Genomic DNA, 16,711 nt, shown 5'->3' with positions numbered 1-16,711 from the left:
AAACCGCTCGGTATATGTCCTCGGCCCCAAGCGGAACTGTTGGTTTCGCCACTCGGAGCGAATGAAAGACATCGTGTACCCCGCTGTGAAACGCTACCCGACTTGGTCCAGTTATAGTGCTGCGTGAAGGGAGGGTTGTCTCCAGAGTTGCTTAGGTTTCGAGGTTGTGCTGACCAGTTTATCACTGACGCGAAAGCACGGGACTCGCACAGCGATGGGGGACAAGGAATCACGGGGAAACAAGGCGAACGACTACATCATCTCTGGGCCAAATATATTGTTTAATGGCTGAAACACAAACAACAATGAAAAGAGAGAAGGAGAGAGAGAGAGAGAGAGGAGAAGTAAAAGAGCAGCGAACGATCGTAAGAGGGAGAACCGTGGACCAGCCTAATCTGCTCTTGGGGCCTTACCAAGTTCCACAAGGAGGTACCTCAAAGGATTCTTGAGCATGTTTACACGCGGTATATTTGGAACTTTGTTTATCTGTTTATTTATTTGTGTAAGGTATGAAACTGGAGTTGCCGAGGTATTTCTGTCGTCAAATGTCCGTTTACAGTCACTATTGTATTCGTCGTGAGGCTGCTGCGTGGGACCAGAGACCTCGTCAAGTCAAAGAAAGTATCTTTTTGTCTCTCATTCTAGTTACCTGTTGTTCTTGAACAAATACTTATTCCTATTATGATTTCGCAAAGTACTAATGTGTAACGCACGTGCAGAAGGGGTGAACATGCACCTAGGACCCGCGATGCCACGCCAATCCACTATATACCTGCACATACCTGGTTTTATGCGAAACTTCCTACAGAACATACTGATACCATCACCCCTGTTCGTTCAGAAGCAATTGCATATAAGAACACATTGTGAAAACGATCTTGCAACGAAGCTCGAAGCATTTTTGTAACGCAAGCTGTTTCTCTCCTTGCTGAAGCAATTTGAATGCGCCACACACGCCAAGCGATAATCACTGAACAAAAAGTTCCAATGCCACGCACAGAGACCAAATGCATAAGGCGGCCTCTTATTTCACTTTTATATTTATCTCCTTTTTCTTTTGACTCGCTGTTCTGGTGTCTGCATTGTGTCACTTTGCATGTCACGCTTGAAGACTCTCAACAAGCGGAGCACAGAGTGGCATATGTATTCGTTTGAGTAGCTGCACAGTGCTTACGCAGACCTCCGTGGCCGTGAAGTACAAGATAATCGTGTCCATTATTCCCTGAATACGAATACGTTCTACTTTCTCCTTCACACTGCCCACACTCCAATCTGCGTCAAGGTAAGCAGCGGAAGAGTCCGCGATTCTTCCGTGCAGTTCCCTGGAGGAGGGTAGGCTGTCTGGTTACGAGAACGTTCCCAGAAGTCTAGCATAGGTGACCCTGTGTTAATGAAGGTTAATAGGAATTTTATGAATGTCTGTTGGTCATGCCTTACTTTTCTTGCTACTTATACTATACTTTCATGAACTTCGGGGTACGTGCGTGTGTCGTTTAAAGACCGCGAACCAGACAAAAAAGAAAAAGAAAAGGAACAAGACATCAGCCGTAGACCATATTTGAAAATGAACCACAGAAGTGTCGATAGCGATGACGATTTGCTGAACAGTGCCCCAACATGGTACGTCTTTTTCCCTTGTATGTATAAATTCGTTTTGTACGCTTGGTTACGAAATGTACGTTTTGCGAGCGCAACAAGGTCAAAATACGGCTCTTAGTCCACATATGCAAACACATCTTGCGCAAGCAAGTCGTCGATAAATTAACCATCTTCGTCTACTGCTACACTAACTACACCCCCCCCCCCTCCCTCCCCTGAAGCGCGAAACACTGCCGGAAATGACGCCACACCCGGAATCACGTGATGCATTTCAACCAGGAAGCCATATATCGGCTCCGTAAATTCATTACCACACGACCTACCACACACACACACACACAGAGAGAGAGAGAGGGACAAAAAGAAAAAAAGAAGAATTTCAAATGGCCAGGAATGTTACTACATAACCGTCCGTCTGCTCCCCTCCCGTTCATGTCACACCCACACACGTACCCCACAACATCAACATCGGGGCCCTATATACCGTTACGGGCCTATACCATTGCACTTCCTGCAAAAAGTTACGGCCGCCGCAAAGGATTTACACGCCCACATCCCGGCTCTTCCCCGGTATACTAGTCCCACCTGTAAAATATAAATGGCGACCATAATTCCACCCGCTATTCTTTATTTTTCTTTTTTCTCTGTATACACGCATTCGCAATCTCATCCTACCAAGCTGCCAGGCGATCTCTCGAAATAACGGAATACATGCAGAAACCGCTCGCGAAGCATTAAAAAAAAAAAGAGAGAGAGAAAAGAAAAGTAGTGGTAGATTTTGCGGAAGATTCAGCCAAAAGAAGAAGAAAAAAAAGTAGCTCGTAGGAGAAGTTGGGGGGGCCACGGGGAATTTAGAGGGTGTCAGTTCTGCGAAGCGTTGTAACGAAATTGGCACCTGCAGAGGGGCGGATCACGCGAAGGTTGGTGGGATGGAGCGAGGGAGATTTCGCGATGCCTTCTGGAAAACGATTTCAGGAGCTTGGAGTAATAAGTTCTTATAAAAAATTAAAAAAAATGCGCGCACGGGAAATGCGTCGTGAATCAGCTGTGTACGCTGTCCGCTAGCTTATATATACATGATATAAGTGCTAAGAAGCGAGAGAGAAGTTAAACTGACCCAGATATGAAGTGGGAGAGAGGGATTGCGTTGGGGATGTTTAATAACAGCCGATGTTCTTGCAGCTTATAACAGCTGTCTATGTTTTCTCGCCGTCTTTTGCGCGGGTGCAGCCTACTCCGGAAAGTCGCCCTCATAGCTAAAAAGACTGCTGCGTACACAAAGAAATAAAAAAGCACGATATATTTAGTTACAGGGAAACTTTCATACATTAAACTCTTCTAAATTTGTTGTTAGGTGTACGGGAGATTTTCTATTGTGCAAAGAAACTTCCGCTAGGGCCCTTCAGAATGTGTTCGTGCATATTCAATTTTTACGCTTTTCTTTTTTTTTTTTTTTACGTCTTCCATGTCGGTGCAAAGTCGCCTTCGATCACCTGGAAACGCCTAGCCATGGCATGCATGTATACGTCCTTTTCTGCTTTTGTCATTTGTGCTGGCGATACTCAGCTTCTGCCCGCATGGGAAGCCAACTGAACTCTCCAAAGTTGTGACAAGGCCGCAGCATCATTACTCTTCGGTCTTCACGCAGTCGTCCTTAGAAACAGGGCTTCATGCACATTCAACTCCCAGTGAAACCCACCTGTACGAAATCGCTCCACAGAACAGCCTTGACAGTTATCCCATTGCGTCATATGCAAAATCTCATTTCATAAGTTAGCGTTTGCACATGCAGCACTGGTATTGGGAGTGCCATGCGGATGGTGACTTTGAGTTGGGTACACGCCTTTGGGTTGTGGCTCGCGTTCTACTACATTCTATTTGCACAGTGCTGGACAAAAGTTTATGGAACACGCTTCGGCGCATTCCTTCCTCAGAGTGACACGCTAGCAGTGAATGAAACCGTACGGCGGAGTTAGAGACATGTGTCCATATCTGATTAATTGATAATGAAAGAAAAAAGAATGGAGAAAATTGGCTCCACATACATGGAGACCAGCTACGCACGTACTCACTTAAAGGCACCATAGGGTGTACGTAGGTATACACTTGACATAACACAAAAGAAAAATATAGAGCCCATCTGTGCTTGGCAGAGTTGGTCCAACGTGTGCCTTACGGACGCCACGGAATATCACTCGTCACGATGTTTCGTTAATTCATTGGATGCGATTTAATGTCACTTTTACTACTCAGTTGCGTCACCACTTCCGACAGCTGGACTCTCCAAGCAGCCGCACCTTCGAAGATCTCGAACACGTTCTTTTCTGAACCGTCTGCCAACCTTTCACGACTTTTTGATTTAACACGATGTGGCACCCGACACCCCCCAGAGCAACATTGCATGTTTCAAATACAACGCAACCCTTATGACTCCTACATGGTCCTAAATGGCCGATGTAGGACTCAACACCTCGTAACTCCTGCATTGGCTCGTATAGGATTCCATATTGACCTATACACGGAAGTTATATAGGTTCCTCCATAACCTATATGGATCCCATATTATCCTGTATAATTTGATACAGGACCCATAAGAATGACATGGGTTTTTTTAATACGAAATCGTACAAAAGGGAAACGTGCCCACCTATAATCGTTCTCAAATCTGTCCTTTCTATTTTAGTCGCTCTAACTTAGTTACTGTCGACGTGTCGTTGACTGTTGCCCCCCCCCCCCCACCACCACCACCCACCCATTTCTAAAACCTACAACCTCAGCACGGAAGCTCCAGAGAAAGAACAACAACAACAAAAAACTGTTGCGCCTTCCACGAACTTTGATACGAAATTGTTCTTTGCTCCAACACGGCAGCTGCTTCTCGAAACATATTATGGTAACGTATTGCGTCCTGAGGCCGACCTTATATCGTACTTTCGAGTGGCGCTCTATCGAACAGATCTCTGCGAAGCTGCAGGCTTGCATTTGTTTCGAAAGCACGCACGCGGTCCGAAAGCTGGTGAACTGCTTAAAATACAGACGCTGATCTATGACGGTCCGCTCGGCTTACCCTCGAGACCTCTGGCCTCTTTCATACGAAAGAGGCGGTCGCTTGGACGTCTCATCAATCACTTCCTTAAGCGTTCACCAAACGGTTAGAGTTTGTACTTTACCAGATAGGCAAACATAGTGCGATGCGCATTCGGCGAAGTAAGGTTCCTGCAAAACCGAAAATTAATACCGGCAGGGAGCAATGTGCGCTCTTCTAGTGTCAGTCCGCGCGTTACTCACTTTGACGCCACGATTATTCGCCAAAGTGAGAGAAAAATCCAGATCCATCGTCAGAGCGCACGAAGTGACAAGCACTGCTCTCGCTGTATTTAAAGGAGCAGGGAAGTGACATTTAACGTAGCTCGCAATACTGTTTCATTCATCGAGCAATCCAACAAGAGCCATCATGCATAATATTTTCGTTGTGCGGTGCATTGTGAGTGCGCAGTCAAATTTTACAAGCAAACAAAAGAAGAAAATGCCCGGAAGGAGGAGCCATCGCCCGGCCAGGTCTCTTCGCGTGACGTCAGCAGCGACTGCAAATGTCATGAAGCGGCGTCGACCTCCCAGAGGCCTCCCGTGCGCGACGGCTGTGCTCGTTCCCGCAAGGCTTGTATTAGTTTATTGCACAGCATATAGCAGCCAAAAAGCGAGGATAATTTCACTGCTCCTTTAGGACAGCAGTATGATGCACGTAGTTCGCTGTAACCCCCGGTCATTCTACCCGGGGATATTCCCACGATTTTCGTCTCGCGGGGGGGGGGGGGTGTTCTGTAGGGGTAGGGGATACCCATATTTGCAGCTTTTCTGGCTTTTTTTGCCTTTCTGACAGACTATTTGGAGGGGTGTTGCAAGAATTTGGGGGTGTCTTAGGGGGAGTAATGGGTGCTGGGAAAATTCGTGCATTCTACTCACTGATTCTCGGCTGCTTCCAACGTAACCACAGTTAAGCCTAAACGTGACCTCGAAACCAGGGCCATAGAAACATCCGTTTACGGACCTGTAATATCAAAGAAAACGCACGCTCAGCTTCAAGCGTCATCTCATTACAAACGTCACAACGTTCGGGTCTCACGCCCATAATCCGTGAAATCTCGTTGCCATATGAAACAATGGAGAGAAAATTGCAAGTTCTTCTCTGACCTGAGACTAATAAATGAGCTCATCAATTAAAATATCATCATGAAATAATCGTTTAAACCATTCATTGCTGTCATACATGAAGCGTCATGGAACAGCTGGTCGCACCAGTGCGACCTACGCTTCCTTTTTTTTTTCTACTTCTATTCTATTCTAGATGAGGATGAGGTTAGATAAGATTTCATGCTGTAGTTTACTCCGCAATGATCTTGTGGCGTCTGTGGAGGGCGCAGAGCACAACACACAAAGGTTCAGATTAAGTAGAAGAGGTACCAGGCAGAACATCACTCCGCGATGACGATCTTGAGGCGGCCGTGGAGGACAAAACGGTTCAGTGCAGGAAGCGTGAATGAGAAGCAGAGCCGTGCCGTGGGTGCGGTGACTGCCCAACCGAGCATGCCTAGTTGCTGTGGTGAGGTATGTCCCAACTCCCAACCTAGTCTCGGACGTACTCTCAAACCCATAGACTAACGCTCCGCGGCGCTTTGCATCTGCGCATGCCACAGCTGTACATGACTAAACTGAGGAAAGAATGTAGCGTGACCTAGGCAGCATGTCCCTGTGCTCGAGGGTAAGTCGAAGAGAAGAACAAACAAACGTATAACGCAGAAGAAGACTCAAAACCGAGGACAAAGACAGAGTCTTGTCCTGTCCTTCGTCCCCTTGTGTCAACCCCAAGCTCGGGGATACGCTGCTTAATTACTTTACACCAGCTCGCTTGCATAACCATTTTATGCTACGAAACGTATCATTCTTACTATAGCTATCCTGACTGAGCAGCAGAACGCAAATGCACGCCAAAGTATACCACTAGCGCTAAAATTTATTTATTTATTGGTATTTTTACGGTGCCCATGAACAGCAGTTAATTAACAACATAAATGTATGCATGTTGAAACGGTCGTTTTCCAATTAAAGCCCGAGTCAGCCAGACAGTTTTTTTTTTTCATCTTCTTTGCTTTATTATCATCCTCATCCATTAAAAGTCTGCGATCCTAAAAAGTGAAATATCTCGTTCGAAATGAGACACAGATAACGGTGCCCTGTAACGTACGATAATTACTTTCCCACGGGGAGAACAGGAGCAGCATTCTAATGCCGACGTACGCGGCAAGAAATGAATCACCGGAAGTCAGTAGACGAAGGAAAACGTTGACGAATGTCCTGTTGCGAAAAGTATGATCATTTGTCACCTCAGTCATGTTTCACCACTTACCCAACTTGCGTGTGTTGGCAAATTGATGTGTATACCTATGATGAATATAAAGTGAGCTATAATGAAATTAATTCAAATAGCTTCGTGTACATCTTTTAGTTGGCGTGTGCAGACAAAATGAAGCGTGGAAGAACTTTATTTTCGGAAAAGTTGACGAGAAATGAAGGTCAAGTCATCATTACAGCGTTTGACTAGATGCGATGCAGGATTAGCAGCATGCAGGGTAACAGGTCTTTTCTTTGAAAGAACATGTCCAAGGAAAAGATTCCAGGACACTGCGGCATACCTGGGCATGATGCGGCTGATGCTGCGGCACGAAGAGCACATCAGAAGCGTGCGTCACGACTCATATATTTCACCAAGTCCGACGCTATAGGGCCATGTTGACTGCTTTGTGCCGCCAACTGGCTGAGGCACAGTGGCTCTCTGGCGGGGCTCGCGCCTCGCTGCTACACCGCGTTGACCCAGAGCTTGCCTCTACTTTCCCGACATCCTTCCCTAGGCCGTTTGCGTCACTTTACCAACGGCTCCGCTTCAACGTGCCCTACAGCCGACGTCTTCTTCACAAGCTTGGAAAGGCGGATTCACTTAACTGTGGCACTTGTGGGACTGTTGAGGACACTGAACATATCTTATTATCCTGTCCACGGTATCAGCAGCACAGACAATTTCTACAAGCTTCCTTAGCTCGGCTGGATGGCAGACCATTTGATGTCGTTAAGGTTCTGGGCCGTTGGACACCCGACCATGAGTTTCACGCCATGCAAGCGTTTGTGGGATTTTGCGCAGACTCCAAGTTGGTGGACAGCGTGTGTGGACAGTGTATGTGAGTGAGTGACTGAGTGGGAGGCTTTGTCACTAATTGGTTATATTGTAGATAGCCATTTGTGTTTTCCTAAGTGATCTGGAGTAGCCAGCTCTCGTAATGAGTGCCTATTTCTCCTTTTTTTATTTTCTTATCGACTCAACTCAAGTCTTTTCTTTTCTTTTTTCTGGTGCATTTATCACCAGGTGCAGCCTAAGGGGGGAAACGGAGGTGTAATTTTAGTTCCTTTAGGGAGTAGATGCAGTGCCGCAACCACGAGTCCTGTTCGAGACTAAATGCACATAAGGGTATGATGCGAATTTTCGGGCTATTTTTAGTGCTGGGGAGTAAATTTCAGGGACTAAAATGGGAGTAATTGCAATCAAGGGGACTAAAAGCTACAATTGCTCCCCAAATTTACTTTTCGTTTTTCTTATAATGCGGCAAAGGGCGATGGCCTTCTGTTCAAGACATGGTGGACATGGCGAAATTGAGGCAGCTACTTCGTATGAGCTTAGCCAGCCATGAGGCTGAATTTCATGCAACTTTTCATAATCGTTATCCGGGAAAAACTGGCTAAGGAACTCACTTTCCGCCGACTCACGGAATCCTATTCTCGGTACCTCGTTGTACTTCACAAGCGCCTCGTGACAAATCTTGCAAAACAAGCTTTATAATGATGCAAATGTGATGTAACCTGTCACTCTCTTCTCGTTGTACATCAGCTTGGAATTCGCTCCAGTTCGCTCCACGGTGCAAACTACGCGAAGTATCACTGAGACTTCCAGTGAAATCTGCTCTTTTCACTGACCCTTTTTTTACAAAGTTTGGCAGCGCTGCGACAAAGACATGTGCATTTGCACTGCGCTTCAAAGAAATCGACCCCACTAATTCTGACGAAATACGATTGCAACAGTTTTTAATCTGTAAGTAGCAGTGGGATAGGGAGCGGGGCATCGGGACTCCCACGAAAGAGAGAGAGAGAGAGAGAGAGAGTGTGAGTGAGTGAGTGAGTGAGTGAGTGAGTGAGTGAGTGAGTGTGTGTGTGTGTGAGAGAGAGAGAGAGAGAAAGGACTGCAGAAGAGTTGGACTGCGGACACTTTTTTTTTTTTTTTTTCAAAACACACACGGCAGATACATATAATACTTTATGTATCGCTTAACAAAGATGCGAGCTAGAGAAAAAATGTGTGATACGAACAATTACTCAATAAACAAATTGCGAGGAGAGAAATAACGTGATGACGTGTGTGCAGTTTGGAATTGACAACAACACGTACCGCTAACATGTACTTGGCTACACACCTATCCTATACTTGTTTTTATTATAAAAATATTGGACAAAAACACTAACATTTTGACTAGATTTGCTCGTAAGTTCAGCCAGTTTTCTTTTCTTTCATTGGAGCATACCCCCCCCCCCCCCCCCATACCCCGGTCCATATTTGCGCGATGACATGCTGCTGCACGTGCCGCAGGGTAGGACTGCCGATAAATAATAATATTGATTAATAATAATATAACTCCACAATAACAACAACAAATAAGTAATGGTACAGATAAAATGGTTAAAAAGCAAGCGAGCTGGTGGCTAAGATCCATGACGAAAACCCGAGACTGGGAAAAAGACGAAAAACAGACGACACAACACAAAGTCTCAATTGATACTTCCCAAATTGAGATTTCCAAATTGAGACTTTGTGTTGTGTCGTCTGTTTTTCGTCTTTTTCCCAGTCTCGGGTTTTCGTCATGGAAGTAATGGTGATGTAGTGGGACGTTTCGCCGCTGAGGTGGCACCCTATCCTATTGCTTGAAGGGGAGAATTAAGATGGTGAACCCACATGGTAACTCAACAGTTCATGTTGAAAGTGGCGTTCTCATATGTAGCATGTTGACATGGTAATTATGCGCTGAAATGAAGTAAGCCAGTAATTTTGTAAGCGACTAATTCTGAAAACAGGGAAGTACTTATCAGAACCCCACCGCTGATCGGAACAATCCTGTTTTCTCGCCTCTTTTTGCATGCCTCGAGAAACGAAATAAATATTAAGCGAAGCGAAAAAAAAATTAAATAAGGTTAAAAATCGGTGGTGGTGATGATGTTGGAATTGCTTGCCGTAGTCGGCCAAATTGTGCTGGTTGGTGCAACATCTGCACTCCTTATCTTGTCGAACTCGCATCCCAGACAGCCAAGTTCTACTCTGTTCAAAACTTCAAAAAATTAACATATGACCAGCTTTGTTTCGAAAGATGCGTTTCGCTTGTAAGAGGGTGCGTTTTCAATAATGAACTTGTTGATGGCGTACAATTCACACCAGTTACCCGCAGTATAGTCGAAATGCATTCCCACATCATTTCCAAATCCAGCGCTTCACGAGTGTATATGGAAAAATACTTTTTGGACATCATGGCGCAATCAAGTGGAAGTCGTTACCGAGTTCGGTTGTAATATCTAATAACTTCCAACTCGCCGTCATGAGACATCTATCATATGAGCAATAGCAGAAAGACTAAGGCAAATATGTGATGTAGTCACGTTTTCCTATGATGCTTATAAGTATGTTTTTCCTCGTTTATGTACGCATTTCCATATTGTATTGTGTATGTAGTGTTCTTGTTGTTGTCGTTCTTTCTTAGTTGCCAAAGGCTGCAGAGTAAAGCATAACTTGTTCTTAACACTTGTTAACAACATATAACTTGTTCTTAACACGGATCGCACTAGCACGTGCTATGATCCGTATGGATTCTTTAGCAGTAATTATGTTGTATATGTTGGCAACAGACAAATAAATAAATAAATCCAGTATAAATACATATTGACTTAAAATCGGTAAAAATCGGAAACGCACCACTACAGGGACGACAAAGACGACAGAGTGCCTATATGTCGTCTTTATCGTCCCTGCACTGTGTTGTTTTAGTGATTTTAAGTCTGCGAAAAACATGTCCTTTTGACGAAGTATGGCAGTCGTCGAAAACGCCGGATAGCGGTAAGAATCAGACCCACACTTCTTGATCACATATTTTTGTATGTCCCAATCGCATAGAAAAATAGCTCACGCATGATTGCTTTTCTAGAAAAAAAATCGTTCACTGATTCATTCACTGAGCTGTACAACTTAGTAGTAATTGACCACTAAAAGGGGCCGTTAGTCTGGCTAGGCGTCACGGAACGATGCAGTTCGTTACCTACGCGGATCTCATTTAACCATCATCAGAGCAGCAGCTGGTTTGCGGTGCGCTTGGGTACAAAACACGCTTCCGTAGCAAGAGCTCCATATCGGTTTGAGAATGACGACTGCCGCAATGACGTCAATTCCACAGAGCCGTTGGCCCCGCGCATTGTGGCCAGAGTGGGATGATGTCATCGTCGACGCTATACCCATCCTAATGTACTGTAGTGGCCAGCTCGTGATCACGTACTCCTGAAACTACAAAACTGCCGTTCGGGGTAGCAGTGTGTAGAAGGATGACGTCACTGATGTGTCACCATTGCGTCATTGGATAATGGGAATAGCAATTTCGATGATGGTTTAGGTGAAAGACATCCTTGGTTTTATTCGTTTCATTCAGGAGTTAAACAGGATGCAATTCATGTGGGATGACTGTGTCTTGTCACAAAATTTGAGGCAGTAAGAGAGATCGAAAGACCCAGGGATGATAATAATAATGATTATGATAATGATGATGATGATGACGATAGTAGAAAAAAATGGAGATGTAAGCCCGCTGGTTTAGGTGAAAGACATGATTCGTTTTATTCATTCACTCAGGAGTTAAAGAAGATGCAGTTCATGTGGGATGACTGTGTCTTGTCACAAAATTTGAGGCAGCAAGGGAGATCAGAGGGCCCAGGTTCGGTATAACTTTCGGAATAACTTTTTTAACGAATTCAAGCACCTCAGGGAAAAGACGTTAGGGAGATCAGAGGACCCAGGTTCGACTCCCGGCGTCAGCAGGGGGATCCTAGCGTCTTTTCCCTGAGGTGTTTGAATTCGTTAAAAAAAAAGTTATTTGTCTGCTGATGCAGCACAGAACAGGGAACGTTCGTTGTTTTGTAATCAAGGGCAGAGGCGGAACCCACTCCTTATAATGGAGCGGAGACAGGAAGACAAAAATTTGGTTTTACAAGCATTGTCTTAAAACAATCGATCACATCTCTTTCCGAGTGCTCACTCACGTGCCTGTGACCTCTAGCTTACTCCACCGACGATTATCATAAGACCTAAGAAGCCTATGTGTGTATCTGGCGCTTATGAAGGCACATCGATTATGTCTTTAATTCTTACACGCGAATACGTCACGCCCCCCCAGACGCGCAACAACAACAAAACAAGAAAGAAAAAAAACAGAAAACGGGATTCGGACCTCACACCTCTCAACCGCGATACAAACTTTCATAAAAATAACAAACCCGAAAGAAGCACACTGTTCTAGATGACCTCCCTCATAGCGAATAGAAGACGCTGTCCAATAACAGAAAATAAATAAAAATAACAAAAAACAAGTACATAAAGGAAATCACGCGTGAGGAACCCCCCCGCTGGCGGAGCCCATCCGTTACGGAGCGGCGCGACTTCGCCGTGGACGGTTACTATCTTACGCAAAATCAGGTCACGCTACAAGAGTGGCTGACGCCACCTGCACATTACTATGCCCATCATCGTTATTGTTATTATTTTTCTACGGTTTGATTGGGAGTTCCCTAGAAGATGCGGCGCACTCATTATGTGGCGAGGAGGAAGATAGAGGACCATTTCTCACTCTCTTTGCGGACGCGTTTTTGCTCCAGGGGCATTTCGTCGATGGCCGAGAAGATATTCGCGGCGGTAAATAGTTATTTACGAAGGTGGAGTCTTCCGAAATTTCTCGTTAGTGTATAGCTCCGAAGGTTGTCATACGTGACCTGCAAACGATGATTAGCGAGATCGCATGAGGAAAATGTGTGGTGCGCAAACGACGTGTCACTTTTCCGTGACCAAAACTAGAAAAAAAGAAAAAAAAGAAAGAAAGCCTAGGTTGCTAAACGTACGGTTGCGAATAGCAGCAGTGAAGTCAACAAGGTCAACAACAAGTACATGAAGTGACGATGAACGAGTAAGTACGCCACCTAATTTGCGGCTCACAGCCCCTAGGGCGCACTGGTCACTATGTTATTTTCATTTACTTAATGTCGTGTTAGCGCCGCGAAGCAACTGTGGCTATGTGCGGCGTACAGACGTAGACAGATGGAAAGAGGGCAGCAGGAAGGAGTGGGGGACATGGGGCTAGTATCCGTCCTGGGCCGACTTCAGGGAGAACTGTGCCGACATTCGTCTGGAAAGTCTGCCGGAAAACCCAGGGAAAACCTCAGACAGCACAGCCGGTGCCGGGATTCGAGCCCGTGTCACCCCCCCCCCCCCCAGTTTCGGTGTGGAAGGTGGTCGCTGGTCAGTATGTGATACAAAATGATGAAGTGATGGTTGCATAATGATCAAAGTCATTGATGTGACATAATAGCGCATGTACACGGAGTAAAGTCAACAACAACAACTTTATTATGGGGAGTTTCATCGCCAGGGGCGATAGAGTAAAGTCAAAGCCACAATGGTAGTCGTGAAAGCTTCAGCTTGTCATAAATATTTACCGGCAAGACGGACGTGGTCTCGGCCAGTTGCAGTACATCAGAATTCAAAACATAAACAAAGGCGTAAGTAGAAAACCGTTAGCAGACCCTCTGAATCGTTGTGCCACAAACTGGCCAAAAAGAAAAATACTAACTATAAGGGAGAGGGAGAGAAAAATTCACCCCAGCAAGCGCATCCGAGCTAATCACCATGTACGCGCGACCACGGAAGAGCCAAATCACAAAAAATATCGGAAAGTTTCCAGGCTCGTTTTGTTACCGATGTTATCGCCCGTCGCGTCCCGCCTATACGAAACCTCCGACACGCGTTATCGTCCCAAGTATCTAGAGTCGAAAATAACAGACTTCCCACGATCGTTGTCTCTCGTTCGCCTCCCCATACCCACCCTGTGATGCTCCCCAATCGGTTCCGCATCAAAGCCCAGCATCCCCACCCCACCCCTCCCCTTGGAATAACGTTACGATGAGGCAAAGACCACGGCTTTGGACTATACAATTATCCACTTGATGCACTCAATTCAGCCGTTTTTATTCTTTGTCACACGCCTGGCAACGTGCGATTTGCAGCACTAATTTGATTTCCCCCCCCTCTCCCACATAACCTCACTCCCCCCCTCCCACTTCTGCTGCTGAATGCCACCCTTGTCCCTGTACAGTCCACAAGCTCGTCCACGAACAAAATGTAATGTGTTCCGCTTTACCCCCCACCCACCCACCTCACCCTCCATCTACCCTGTGTTCCGTGCCGTGCGGGACATTCTGACCATGGCAAACATAAGAGCAATAACCGAAACTCAGTGCAGCGATGCTTTGTCCCAAAACGGCTGTTGGGCATTTCATTCCTTTTGTATCGCTGCGCAGATGACATGTATGACACGGGGGCATGCGGCTTCGGTAAGATCGGTTTGATAACCATATATATACGGCGGGAATTATTATGGAATATAGGGACTTATCTAGCGATATCTGACGCTGTCCCTGCCTTCCAATGATTTTTGGGTGAGCCTGATAGTATCTCTGCATATCTTACAAAGGGTATAGATGTGAACCGCTCGTGGGTAAATCATTATATTTTTGTTAGAAAGACGCAATGTAAAGTTAACGGTATTTACTTCAGGCTCATACTCGGTTTTCACTACTACAGTGGCAAAGGTTGCCTGGCAAGGCTGTGGAACGTATATATAGAGTGTAAAAAATATGGAGACATTGGCTCCAAAGACAAAGAGGAGAAGAGAGACAAAGGAAGGAACGAAGGAGAAGAGAGACAAAGGAAGGAAAGAAGAAGGAAAGAAGAAAAAAAGGAGAAGACAGCAGGATAATAAGAAAGTGCAGAAAAGTCACACTGAAAGGCAAAGCCACGGTCACTTATCATAGGAAGTGTGAACCACGAAATCATACATTGAAGAAGACGGTCAGAACTTGCAGACCGCCCGGATGGCTCGAAGCAATGCAATCGGTGCATGCAGTGCACGTCGGCTTTGGAATGGGTGCCAAGTATCCAGTACTGCCAAAATAGTGAAAAGGCGATTGTTCAGAGCTTCATGCGAGGACTGAAGGTGACTCCAAGCAACTGAATACCGGACACACGACATAAGAATATGTTCCGTGTCTTCGACTACCCTGCACTCTGAACAACTGGGAGGCACCGCCTTCCCTATATTTTGGAGCAGTCGACCGCTATACAGTATACAGGGGACGTCTGGCATGTCTGCAGACTGATTTCCCTCAAATAGACCATTGTCTTTACGAACATCCAATCACTTCAGAAACATTCGTGTTTGGCCAAAAGTGAGTTATGCGAGTCAATTGTGCTGGGTAAATTCGCATATGAGCATTGATGGTAATAGAAGAATTCCTGTGATGAACTGCAAGTGCAAGCAACAGCGCTGGACGATTTTGCATGACGAGATCTATTGCTAATCAGTCGATGATGCGCTAGTTCAGATCCGGAGGGGTGCGACCCTGGGTCATCCCCATTTTTGTCTTTATCACATCACCATCACCGACGCCAGGTGTATTACGGTGAAAAAGAATAGACCATCTTAGTAAACCAGGTGAGATACTCTGTATGCGTTTCTGGTAGCTTTCAGCTCCAGAACTGTGTTTTTCTGTCAACCACGGGTTTCCGAACAGTAAAGACAGAACACTTCCATCAACCAAGTTTTCCACGAGCCGTTGTCGTCTGCAAATACTGTGTAGCAAGATGTCGTCTGCAAATACGCACTTCCAGGTGAAAACACGCCGTCTGCAAGAAAGATGTCGTCTGCAAATGAAAGATATCGTCTGCAAATACGCACTTCCAGGTGAACACATGCACAAGTTACAGAACTAAAAATATACGCGAGTAGCAGCGCGATCCATTACTTTTTGCCACAGTGGAAGAGACAAACAGTGCTGGAGACATCGCCGTACACACAAAGCTGATGCAGACGACAGTGACGTTTTGACAGGCATCACGCACGTGTTGAGGGAACCTCTGAACCGTTACACTTGGCTGGGAACTTTGGCCACAGGACCGTTGTTATGATTGTAATTGGCTGCACGCCGCATTTGAGGGCCGGGGCAGTGAGGGTGATGGGACAGATGCCCTGCACCACAGGAGAGGGGGGGGGGGGGGATATAATCAGGAGGGGATAACCGACTTCATGTGCCGTTAAATACGTAGTACGGGGGAGATTAATTTGAAGCCACGGGAAGCAAGTCGTAAAATGTGAAGCCATTTAGTGACGCACCGCCGCCGCAGCCTCTCGTTTCGCGCGCCCCTCATTTGATGGGTGATTTTTGCTTCGCATAGTTCATCTTTCATTTCTAGTTGAAAATGAAGTGGCAGAGTACTTGGAAAGTGGGCTAATACGGGGAGGCCATCGTTGGAGGTGGTTGGATCAGCTGCATTTTTGCAACTGCTATGGTGGCGCCTGAAATTTTCTGGAAATTCGTTTTCGTTCTGGTTTCTATTGGAATTTGTATTGTATCTGGAATTTTGGGGAGCTAAAGTTACAAATAACACCGCACATAACATACATAACGCGGCACAGTAAAACGCGAGATGTGCATGTGTTTTCTACTGAATATACAATCATCACCCATCGTCACCCCATGTACATATGTATGTGTGTGATCCTACTGAACACTCGTGTTAAAGCGATAGATTATAAGGCCAGCGACTGTTAGGTGCGTCCATTGGTCACGACTCACCAGACAGTGTCACCAGCACTTGATCGCGAGACACTGTTATCGGCACGCTGAAACTGTGCAGTCACTGCTGTAGCAAACCAAA

General features: G+C 45.7%; 1 protein-coding gene across 4 annotated transcripts in view; it reads right to left on the bottom strand.

The window, feature by feature from the left end:
* The window catches only part of LOC135401300 (p53 and DNA damage-regulated protein 1-like), a 189,210-nt gene that overhangs the window by 158,520 nt on the left and 13,979 nt on the right, over positions 1 to 16,711 (bottom strand). For 2 of the 4 annotated variants that reach the window (XM_064633614.1, XM_064633617.1), the window contains exon 2: positions 5,563 to 5,647. The exons of the other annotated variants lie outside the window; for them this stretch is intronic. The gene's annotated coding sequence lies outside the window, so the exon portion shown is untranslated. The remainder of the gene's footprint in view (positions 1 to 5,562; positions 5,648 to 16,711) is intronic. 4 annotated transcript variants of the gene reach the window in all.

This window comes from Ornithodoros turicata, chromosome 7 (genome assembly GCF_037126465.1).
Source record: "Ornithodoros turicata isolate Travis chromosome 7, ASM3712646v1, whole genome shotgun sequence".
Classification (NCBI taxonomy): domain Eukaryota; kingdom Metazoa; phylum Arthropoda; class Arachnida; order Ixodida; family Argasidae; genus Ornithodoros; species Ornithodoros turicata.
Note: the sequence above shows the minus strand (reverse complement) of the source record. Positions and strands in the feature narration are given on the sequence as shown.